General features: G+C 44.6%; 4 non-coding genes across 4 annotated transcripts; all 4 read right to left on the bottom strand.

The window, feature by feature from the left end:
• Positions 1–1,018: 1,018 nt before the first annotated feature.
• On the bottom strand, positions 1,019–1,090 carry trnaq-cug (transfer RNA glutamine (anticodon CUG)). The gene has a single exon. It is a non-coding gene; the product is annotated as a tRNA-Gln (tRNA).
• Positions 1,091–6,452: 5,362 nt separating this feature from the next.
• trnaf-gaa (transfer RNA phenylalanine (anticodon GAA)) lies at positions 6,453–6,525 on the bottom strand. Its single transcript has one exon. It is a non-coding gene; the product is annotated as a tRNA-Phe (tRNA).
• A 616-nt stretch (positions 6,526–7,141) lies between these two features.
• Positions 7,142–7,215, bottom strand: trnai-aau (transfer RNA isoleucine (anticodon AAU)). Its single transcript has one exon. It is a non-coding gene; the product is annotated as a tRNA-Ile (tRNA).
• Positions 7,216–7,303: 88 nt separating this feature from the next.
• Positions 7,304–7,375, bottom strand: trnap-agg (transfer RNA proline (anticodon AGG)). Its single transcript has one exon. It is a non-coding gene; the product is annotated as a tRNA-Pro (tRNA).
• Positions 7,376–12,266: the final 4,891 nt, after the last annotated feature.

The following is a 12,266-nucleotide window of genomic DNA, read 5'->3' as shown; positions in this document are numbered from 1 at the left end:
TCACGTTTTCTGCGTCCTTTTCGCTTGCGTGTGGGGTGCAAAGATTGGACCCCTTCTTTTGCAGAGCGAGCGCTCTACCATTTGAGCTAATTCCCATCGATGATGGAGAGAAGTTGTCCATCGCTCTCAAAGACAAAGACGAGGCGCGATCCCTATCAAGTGTGCAGGTGCTGCAGCGTGATTTCCAATGACCACAAAAAAAAGAGAGGCCGCATTTCCTCTGTGCTGGCAACTTTGCACTGGCTACCTTTTAATAGTAGATTTAATTAAAATATTGCGCTTTAAGCCATGCAAGCTGGTGTGTGCAGGACCTCGTTCGAAAAAACTTTTTCGGCAGCACTGAGCCGCAAGAGCTCATCTAGGTAGTGCCCCTTGAAGGGGGGCGTAAAAAGGATGGACAGCACTGGAGAATTTTATCCCCAAATTTATCCCCAAACATTTTATCCCCAATTTCTCAGAAATATCCTGGTTGCCCTAATCAGGCTGAAGAGATTAAAAGCAAAGCCTAATAATGGGCTCATCCGGGATTTGAACCCAAGACCTCTCGCACCCTAAGCGAGAATCATACCCCTAGACAAACGAGCCGAAACATACCTCCTCCCTGCTGCTGCAGGGCCGCAAACATTTCAGCTTGCATGGCTTAAAGCGCAATTTTTTGATTAAATCTACAATTAAAAGGTAGCCAGTGCAAAGTTGCCAGCACAGAGGAAATGCCGCCTCTTTTTTTGTGGTCATTGGAAATCACGCTGCAGCACCTGCACACGTGCTAGGGATCGCGCCTCGTCTTTGTCTTTGAGAGCGATGGACACCTTCTCTCCTTCATCGAGGGCAATTAGCTCAAATGGTAAAGCGCTCGCTTAGCATGCGAGAGGTAGCGGGATCGATGCCTGCATTCTCCAGTGCTGTCTATCCTTTTTACGCCCCCCTTCAAAGGGCACTACCTAGATGAGCTCTTGCGGCTTAGTGCTGCCGAAAAAGTTTTTTCGAACGAGGTACTGCACACATTCCTGGCAAAAGCAGGTCCCACCGAGATTTGAACTCGGATCGCTGGATTCAGAGCCCAGATTGCTAACCATTACACCATGGAACCTTGGCGTGTGTCAACTTTCCCATGAGCAGCAGAGATTTAAGTCATTGAGTCCAGAAGCACGATAGCAAGGAGCAAATGATGCCTTTGCTTTTTAAGCCCATGTTTCCCCAATTCCGACTCGGTTTGAGAGCGCCAATTTCACCGCCACGTCAGCAGTTGCGCATCACCTCTGTTTTTTCCCTCCCTTCCGCAAAGAACCTAAAAAGGTTCCACTGAGATTTGAACTTGGACCGCTGGATTCAAAGCCCAGAGTGCTAACCATTACACCATGGAACCCAAACAGCCTGCTAGCTGGCTGTCTGAGAGTCAGATAGTGATGAGGCTAGGTGGAATCAGGTAGACTAAAAGAGGCGGACATGGTTCCTCTGCCGTAACCCGGGATTGAACCAGGGACCTTTAGATCTTCAGTCTAACGCTCTCCAAACTGAGCTATTTCGGTCAGGCACTTGTGTGGTTTAGCCAGCAGCGATGTCTGGGAGACCGCCCGTCATTTTCGAGAAGAGCAGAGCGAAGGTCCCAGAGAGAAAATGAGTGGCACGTACGGGGATCAAACCCGCAACCTTGGCGTTATTTGCACCACACTCTAACCAACTGAGCTAACCGGGCTCTCTTTGGCACATTTTATCCCCAATTTCTCAGAAATATCCTGGTTGCCCTAATCAGGCTGAAGAGATTAAAAGAAAAGGCTAATAATGGGCTTGTCCGTGATTTGAACCCGGGACCTCTCGCATCCTAAGCGAGAATCATACCCCTTGACCAACGAGCCGAAACATACGTCCTCCCTGCTGCTGCAGGGCCGCAAACATTTCAGCTTGCATGGCTTAAAGCGCAATTTTTTGATTAAATCTACAAATAAAAGGTAGCCAGTGCAAAGTTGCCAGCATAGAGGAAATACGGCCTCTTTTTTTGTGGTCACTGGAAATCACGCTGCAGCACCTGCACACGTGCTAGGGATCGCACCTTGTCTTTGTCTTTGAGAGCGATAGACACCTTCTCTCCATCATCGAGGGGAATTAGCTCAAATGGTAGAGCGCTTGCTTAGCATGCGAGATGTAGTGGGATCGATGCCTGCATTCTCCAGTGCTGTCCATCCTTTTTACGCCCCCCTTCAAGGGGCCCTCCCTAGATGAGCTCTTGCGGCTCAGTGCTGCCGAAAAAGTTTTTTCGAACAAGGTACTACACACATTCCTGGCAAAATTAGGTCCAACCGAGATTTGAACTCGGATCGCTGGATTCAGAGCCCTGAGTGCTAACCATTACACCATGGAACCTTGGCGTGTGTCAACTTTTCCCATGAGCAGCAGAGATTTAAGTCATTGAGTCCAGCAGCACGATAGCAAGGAGCAAATGAAGCCTTTGGTTTTTAAGCCCATGTTTTCCCAATTCCGACTCGGTTTGAGAGTGCCAATTTCACCGCCACGTCGGCAGATGCGCACCACCTCTGCTTTTTCCCTCCCTTCCGCAAAGAACCTAAAAAGGTTCCAACGAGATTTGAACTCGGATAGCTGGATTCAAAGCCCAGAGTGCTAACCATTACACCATGGAACCAACAGACCATGCTAGCTGGCTGTCTGAGAGGCAGATAGCGATGAGGCTAGGTGGAATCAGGTAGACTAAAAGAGGCAGACGTGGTTCCTCTGCCAAAACCCGGGATTGAACCAGGGACCTTTTGGATCTTCAGTCTAACGCTCACCCAACTGAGCTATTTCGGCCAGGTACTGCCTAGATGAGCTCTTGCGGCTCAGTGTGCCTCCTTGCGATAGCAAGGAGCAAATTAAGTGTTTGCTTTTTAAGCCCATGTTTCCCCAATTCCAACTCGGTTTGAGAGTGCCAATTTCACTGCCACGTCAGCAGTTGCGCATCACCTCTCAGCCTGACCTTCCAGAGGTGGTATGGCATCCACAGTAGAAGCCGGTGTGTAAAGAAGCGCTCTGGAGCGGGGCCTTGGTGATAGATCAGAGCTGGCTCTGGTGGATCATACCACAGCTTCAGGTCAGTACGAAGCCGATGTTGCTTCCACAAAGCTGCTGAAATCCATATCTGATCCTGGGGTGGTATGGTTTTCATCAACTTTGCGGGAAGCCATCCAGACTCTGAACCTGGAGCGATCACTCTATCCCCGGCAGGTTGAACAGAGGATCCAGCCACAGATGGAGCAGCAGAGGGAACACAGGTGGAGCTGATCACAGGGGTGAGAGGAGCAGAGGACGTCCCAGAGGAGGCAGCGGCTGACACTTCCTAATGTATTAAAAAAGGCAAACACATACAGTAGATATGATTACAAGCCACTAATGAGGAATGTTTGTTCAAAATGTAGCATATTTATGTGATCCAACAATATTAGTGTGAAGAAAACGATTAAATGAAAGAGTTTCTTACAACTCTAGAAGCAGCTCCTGGAGCACAGGAAGCAGAGGTGGCTTCAGACACAGAAGAAGGAGGAAGAGACAGGGGGGAGACGGTCTGAATATACAGCCTGGGACTGCGAGCAGGAGATGGTGTCCTAGATGCAGGGCTGGACAATGCAGAAGTGCTAATAGGCTGCAAGATTAAGAGAACACAGTTTACAATATTGAATGAAATAATATATCATTATCAGGTATTGCAGTAACAATGATTAGATAAACTCAGAATATCTTTATGGAATGAAATTTCATTTTTTTTACTATATACCTTGGTTGCATGAGTCCTTGCCACACCTAGGTTTGGCTTTATTTATTTATCCTTTATTTTACCAGGATAGTCCCATTGAGATTAAAATCTTTTCTTCCAGGGAGTCCTGGCCAAAATGGCAGCACAAAAAGTTTCACATATACAATACAAACATAAAATTCAAAAATCGTACATAAAATGTAACCCAGCACTCATAAAATGGCAACAAAAGTTACTTTACAAAACATGCACACGTTTCCTTCAAATTGGTCAATAAGAGATTTTTAAAAACGTTTAAAGAGGGGAGAGTTTGTATCCTTATTATACTCTGCAGCTCATTCCATAACCAGGGAGCATAGGAAGAAAAGGCAATTTTACCAAGCTCTGAACGTACTCTAGGAACCTTTAAAAGCAGTTTTGCACTAGATCTAGTGCTATAATTACAGATACAATAAGATAATAGACGACAGATATAAATTGGTAATTTGCCTAACAATGCCTTAGCAGTAAACATCAACATGTGTATTTTTCTCCTTTGAAACAAAGAAGTCCAACCCACCAATTCATATAAAGTACAATGATGAGTGCGTGAGGAGGCACTCGTCACAAAGCGTAAGGCAGCATGGTAAACACAATCCAATCTTTTTAGCGACGATGAACCTGCATGCATATAAATCACATCACCGTAATCCAATACTGAGAGGAAACAGCTTTGAATAATTCTCTTTCTTGCTTCAAAAGGAAAACATTTCTTTAAACGAAAGAGGAAACCCAGTTTTGGTCTAAGGTTTAAAGCTGCACCATGGGCCCCACCATACCTAGGCTTTGTAAACTGACAAAAAGAAATTAGTAACATTATGTGAAGCATTTTAAAATGCTATAACATATGATAACATAAATATCTGCAAAGACATGCATTTACCGATGCCAAAGTTAAAGTAGGCTTTAAAGGTGCCTTTCCAGATGTTGTTCCTGACTGCCCTGGTGTTACAGGTGGTGACGTGGATGGTGTGGATGACACAGGGGCCACAGGGGCCAAACTGGAGGGCTACAGTTTCACAGAAAAGGAAATTAAATTAAAAAATACACAATACACCATCAACACATTACAGTTTTATGAAACACTTATACCTTTTTTGTATGGAAACCACAGTCACATGGCTGTGTCCCCCCTAACAGAGACATTTGCCCCCTGTGTTGCAGTGGACACTTCTCAATCTGTAACATATGACAGTGAATCATAACTATCTGCTCCCTCTATATATGACATAGCTTCCCTGTGTTTATATACATGCCCAAGTTTACCTTCTGATACAGGTCATGCCATTTCTTCTGGCGTGGTGCCGGTCTGTTTCCTTCCTCAGAAGGCCAGACCCCCAGTGTGGCAAATCTGCGCAGGCGGGTCATCCATTCACCCTCACTCATAGCCCTGTGCTTCTTGTGCTTGGAAGCCATCTTCCAATAAAATAAAGCGTGTGGCAAAATACAAAGTTTATGACTATTCAGTAGAGTAGTTAAACAATTTCATACATTTATTTCACATAGCACATATTTCATCTCAGTGGGTAACACTTTACTTGAAGGGGTGTACATAAGACTGACATGACACCTTCATAACCATGACATAACATATGTCATGAATATGAAGTAGGGTTTATGCATGTTTATGACAACTGTCATTAATGTCTTTCGCTCAATAATGACATTTTGAATGCAAATATGACATTGTTTAAGATGTCTTTGTTATGACACCTTGACATAAACCATAACATCATAACCTGTCAGTGTCTTTGTCATGACAACTTGACATTAAATTAAGTTAAATTGGCATGTGGTTGGTTTTGACATTGGCTGTCATGAGGCCATTATAACTGTGTCATGAATATTTTTCGTGACCTCAACTACAGTGGTACAAATTGAATTTGTTATTAAACAGTTATAATGGCCTCATGACAGCCAATGTCAAAACCAACCACCTGACAGTTTAATGTAATGTTAACCAATAAAGCTAAGTGGTTTCTTAAGTTTGGTAATTAATCTGCTATGTCATGTTTATGACAGGTTGTGTTGTCTTAGTAATGTCAAGTTGTCATGACAAAGACACTGACAGGTTATGATGTATTGGTTTATGTCAAGGTGTCATAACAAAGACATCTCAAACAATGTCATATTTGCATTAAAAATGTCATAATTGAGCGAATGACACTTAATGACAGTTGTCATAAACATGCATGAAACTTCCTTCATATTCATAACATGTGTCATGTCATGATTATGAAGGTGTCATGTTAGTCTTATGCACACCCCTTCAAGTAAAGTGTTACCCATAACTCCATAAAAATCAGATTATTACATACCATTTCGATTACATAGACTTACAATTAGCCCACATTATGATTATTATCGATTATAGCCCACTTAAACAACACAAGGCCCATATTACGTCATACAACGTAATGTTAATGTTAATAAAGGGGCAGTTTTATGGTTAGCCTATGTATTGAATTACAGCTGAAATGAACAGACACAAATTATTTTACCTCTGGTAAAAACTGGCGCCCAAAACTGTAGGCTAATTAACGATAACGTTATGCATAATTCAGCCATATAGCGGTACGAGGTAATCTATATGATAGGCTAGCTATTGAGAGGAAGATAGCGATGAGGCTAGGCGGAATCAGATAGACTAAAAGAGGCAGACCCGGTCCTCTGCCGAAACCCAGGATTGAACCAGGGACCTTTAGATCTTCAGTCTAACGCTCTCCCAACTGAGCTATTTCAGCCGGATAATTGTGCAGTTTAGCCAGCATTTGAACTCGGATCGCTGGATTCAGAGCCCAGATTGCTAACCATTACACCATGGAACCTTGGCGTGTGTCAACTTTCCCATGAGCAGCAGAGATTTAAGTCATTGAGTCCAGAAGCACGATAGCAAGGAGCAAATGATGCCTTTGCTTTTTAAGCCCATGTTTCCCCAATTCCGACTCGGTTTGAGAGCGCCAATTTCACCGCCACGTCAGCAGTTGCGCATCACCTCTGTTTTTTCCCTCCCTTCCGCAAAGAACCTAAAAAGGTTCCACTGAGATTTGAACTTGGACCGCTGGATTCAAAGCCCAGAGTGCTAACCATTACACCATGGAACCCAAACAGCCTGCTAGCTGGCTGTCTGAGAGTCAGATAGTGATGAGGCTAGGTGGAATCAGGTAGACTAAAAGAGGCGGACATGGTTCCTCTGCCGTAACCCGGGATTGAACCAGGGACCTTTAGATCTTCAGTCTAACGCTCTCCAAACTGAGCTATTTCGGTCAGGCACTTGTGTGGTTTAGCCAGCAGCGATGTCTGGGAGACCGCCCGTCATTTTCGAGAAGAGCAGAGCGAAGGTCCCAGAGAGAAAATGAGTGGCCCGTACGGGGATCGAATCCACGACCTTGGCGTTATTAGCACCACGCTCTAACCAACTGAGCTAACCGGCCTCTCTCTGGCACATTTTATCCCCAATTTCTCAGAAATGTCCTGGTTGCCCTAATCAGGCTGAAGAGATTAAAAGCAAAGCCTAATAATGGGCTCGTCCAGGATTTGAACCCGGGACCTCTCGCACCCTAAGCGAGAATCATACCCCTAGACCAACGAGCCGAAACATACGTACTCCCTGCTGCTGCCGGGCCGCAAACATTTCAGGTCGCATGGCTTAAAGCGCAATATTTTAATTAAATCTACAATTAAAAGGTAGCCAGTGCAAAGTTGCCAGCACAGAAGAAATGCGGCCTCTTTTTTTGTGGTCATTGGAAATCACGCTGCAGCACCTGCACACGTGCTAGGGATCGCGCCTCATCTTTGTCTTTGAGAGCGATGGACACCTTCTCTCCATCATCGAGGGGAATTAGCTCAAATGGTAGAGCGCTCACTGCGCAAAAGAAGGGGCCCAATATGATTTGATTGACATGATTTATCAGATTTGTTTTAAGACACTTCAAATGTTTTATTAAATGTTTTTTTGTGTATATTATTTAAAAAAATGTGCATATTACATGTTGTTTATGATTGAATAAAATGAATAAAAATGTTTCTTCAAATATGTGTGTTTTTTGTGAGGGATATGATTTGATTGATATGATTTATTAGATTACTTTAAGACACTTTAAATGTTTTATTAAAATGAATACACACAAATATTTCAATGACACTTAAAATGTTTTATTAAAATGAATACACAAATATTTAAATGACACTTTAAATGTAAAAAAATGAATATTAAAATGAATACACACAAATAATGAAATGAGTACACAGACACAAACACAGATATATACATATATATATATATATATATATATATATATATATATATATATATATATATATATATATATATATATATATATAGGGCAATATGAAAGACTGGGTGGAACCATGTACAGTCATATACACAAAATATATATACAAAATATAGACAGGAAAAAAGCAAATTGTTTATTGAGGAGGTGGAGTTTGGCTTGTATTTTGCTGGCGCTGTTCTGCCAACCAGTCATCTAAAGATTTTCCATTTGAGGCACGCAAGCAAAATGTGGCATTACCATATCGGCTATGGCCAAACTCTTTGGTTTTGGGCTGCCCACATTTGCTGCACATGTTAAAGGTTACCCCTCGCACATACTTCCTCTTATGGACTCCGCTTTCCGTCTCCTGGGCCCGCCGGCGCCTGTTCCTCTGGGTGTAACGGGAAACAGGAGCAGCAGACACAGGAGCAGGTGGAGCTGGGCCTGCACCGGATGTTGAAGCACCAGAAGGTGGAATCACCATTGACACGGTCATGTTTGGGTTAAGGACTAGTGACAATGACCCAGGTGCTGAAATGAGCTGCACAACTCCTGATGCTGTGGGGGCAGGTGCAATGGGGCACACCATGGTGGTGGCAGCAGCAGGCCGTCGACCTGGTCGCAGAAGAGGAGCCTGTCCTTCTCATTTTGGCGGAAGGGTAAATGTATGTTTTGGGCGTGAGGTCGATGCCGCTTCATCCAATTTTTCCCTCGGTGGAGGAAGCTGCGTATCAGCCACAGCAATTGGGTCAGGTGGAGTCAGTCCCTGAGCGAGGACACTCATTTCCTGTTTTTTCTGCTGCCGTTGAAACCTGAAAATAAATTACATGTATTATATATATGTTTAAAAAAGTATTCAGTTAATTTGAAGAAAATAATGTGCCTTGCTTACCACTGAATGAGTGTCTTCTGGTTTAGCTCAAACAGCTGGATCATTGTTTCATCCATCAGCCTGCGATTGTTAAGCACCAGCTCTCGGATGTGGTGGTAATCCGAGAGGATTTTAGACCACCTGGGGCGGCAAACTCCAGCCTTCTTGGTCGGCGACTTGTGTAAAGCACACAGCTTTGTACAAATGGCCTCAACCAAGCGGCTGGTGCTGGGCCACTGTGCTGGTCCCCCGGGATGTCCAATCAGACACCGTTTTACACTCTCCACACCCGGTGTGACTCCGGACCGCTTTGGTGCCTTAAAGCGTCCATGTGTCAGCTGAGGCTGATGTCGAGGCTGATAGTTGACCCGCTGTTTGTCTATGTCATGGAGAGCTGTCCACAGCTGAATGGCCTCTGTCACCTGCAGGTCAGTGAGGTAAGGAGCCTCACAAAGACCAACCAGGTAACCAGCCATATCCTGGACCTTGTCCCACCCAGCAATGCCATCGGGCCCAATGACTGCTCCCTAGTAAATTCAGATTAATGTTAATATATGTGGAATAAAACGAGATTGAAATTAAATAAAGCCCTTAAAGTGTTTTACCTGAGCCTCGTCGGAGAAACTGCTTCCAGTGTCAGATGGCTGTGACAACACTGAAGGGGCAGGGGCAAGTTGGTGTCCTTCTCTAGTTGATGTGGATGGCTCAGCCAGTGACACGTCAGCCATTGATACATCAGCCAGTGATGCTGGGGACTGAGGCTGAGGCAAAGATGAGGGGCTGTTTGCGAGATCATGGCAGGGGTCATTCTCGTACAGCACTGGAACTGTGATGTCCTCCGTGATCTCTTCCTAAAACCCCTCATCTTGCAGGTCTTGGTCATCAATTTCCTCCACCAGCCTGTCTTCGTCCTCTGGGTTCTGGAGCACTGGAGTCAGTGTTTTGCCAGTCTGGCTGTAAAGGTACTCTATTCCTAGCAATTCACCTACGAGAATAAAAGGGGAAAAAAAATGTCTTAATATTTTGTCTAGTACATTTAAGGCTAAATTGATACTTAGTAGAGTATTACAAAATAACAAATTAATGAATGTCTTGCCTGTATATGCTCCAGGAGGGAGATAGCGCTCATCCCAGGGCTTCCCAAAGACTGTCTGGCTAAGCTGGTCCACAACCTCTCTCATGGCACTGCCATATGACCGGATGGAGGACGCTCCTTTTATGGCATCTTCCATCCGGTCATCATTCCAACGCATCAAGCCCTCAAGGAGATAGGCTTGAAAATGCGCATCACTGGCACTGGTTCCTAAAAGTAAAAAAAAAAAAAAAAAAAAAGGGTTTTATATGTCACATATGTACAATATATTTACTACACATGAGGTGCTATGAAGTAGCTGGTTACATGTAATAGAGTTATGTAATTACATAAAAAAATTATTGTCATTATAACCAGAGTTATTAGTGATTTGTGAGGCAAGACAGCTTTGTCAATGCTTTTATGACATCAGAAAAGAACTGTAAAAGTGTGACATTTATTAATGTGACATTAATTTAACGTAATGGAAGCAGTTACAGTGCTTATATTTTTTTACAGAAAAATTACTAATCCATATGTATGTAATACCTGGAATAAAACGGTTCAGGTGGAAGTGGAATGACTCCAAGGAGGTAGAGCCTCGAGCACACCTGTAGCAGCACAGCTCCACACCGCCTTTCTTCAGTGTCCCCTTCTTTATGTAGAGCGGAAAGTGCTCTGGGTCTTGGATACACTGTACATGCTTCCGCTGTTCTTTCCATATCTGCTGGATCCGTTCATGGTTCAGAAGTGGAACTCCCAGAGTATCCTTCCCGTCCGGACTGTCAAACTGATCAATCAGTGACCCAATCAATATGGTGGTCTCCTCCTCCCCCCTGGTCCTCCTCCGGCAGTGCAGTGCCAACTCCCTCCGGTTAATGCGAGCACTGACCGCCTTTTCTGAGATGTAGCCAGTCTTCTTTGCTGCCAGCTCACCCTCCTTTGCACGGCGAAGAGCAGCCACATCCTCTGAATCCCACTGGAATATGGACATGGATAGACGTGCCATGAAGATCTCATAGAGCGGATGAGCCTCTGTCGTGACACCTGCAGCAAATCGCCGCATGAAATGCCAGATGTCCAGGCGCACTTCAAGCTCATCCCACTCCGAAAACATGGCCTTCACCTGAGACTGGCCGTGCTGACTGCAGCAATCTCTGTCCACGTACATCACCTTTGGGGATGCCTCTCCTGCCTCTCGGTAGCGTTTCATTAGGCCAGCTGCCATGGGGTCCAGTGCATGTCCCTCGGCGGCTGTTAGGACAGAGACAAGGACTTGGCCGTGTTCGTTACCAACATTTGTGCACCAGGCAGCTGTTCCTGAAGCAGCACCGGCAAGTTTTTTTGTGACCTATTGAAGAAAAAAAAGATTTTTAAAAACAAAACAAAATAAAAACTCATAACTGTTCATTATGTACACACACATATATCCATATCTGGACAATTTCTGGATATAAACAGGGCTGTGATACCTTTTTTGTGGAGTCCATCTTGAGAACACAGCCAAATACAGAAGTTATTTTGGCCTTGACCTCGTCCAGTCGCCCCAGAACATCCCTGGCGTACACAGCTAACAGCCACTTAGGTTTAGGAAGGGCAGGTAAAAGGGGAGGCTCAGCAAACACAGGAGGCTGCACAAGGGAGGACCTTGTGAATGGTTCACAGGCAGTCAGGTACTGCAGGACACGCTGTGTCCATGCCTCACTGTGTTGTTCCATCAGCTTCTTGTAGAGCTGAGTCACTCTGTTGCCCAGTGTCCACTCCCTCATCATCCTCACCACCCGGTTGTCACATGAGTATCTAAAGAAACAACAGTATAATCATGCAAATGCTTTGGTTGGAAAAAACCAAAACGAACGAACCCACTATTTGTCCAATAACCCACTATTTTGGGAAAATGTCCCGTAGACCCCCCCCGACCACCCCCACCCACCCCCCGTCCCACGGACCCACTATTTGTCCAATAACCCGCTGTTTTGGGCAAATGTCCCACGAAGCCACTATTTGTCCAATAACCCACTATATTCGTCCCACGAACCCACTATTTGTCCAATTCCCCACTGTACGTCCCCATCCCACGAAGCCACTATTTGTCCAATAACCCACTATATTTGTCCCACGGACCCACTATTTGTCCACAAACCCACTATTTGTCCAATAACCCACTATATTTGAAAAGTACTAACCCCGGCCTTCATGCAATAAGCTGCAAGTGGACACAATCCCGCCTGCAATCTATTGAATGGGGATTTGGGTTGTGTGTTT

This window comes from Siphateles boraxobius, unplaced genomic scaffold (genome assembly GCF_051911475.1).
Source record: "Siphateles boraxobius isolate OS27281-9 unplaced genomic scaffold, OSU_SipBor_1 269, whole genome shotgun sequence".
Classification (NCBI taxonomy): domain Eukaryota; kingdom Metazoa; phylum Chordata; class Actinopteri; order Cypriniformes; family Leuciscidae; genus Siphateles; species Siphateles boraxobius.
This window is presented reverse-complemented; position numbering and strand designations above follow the sequence as displayed.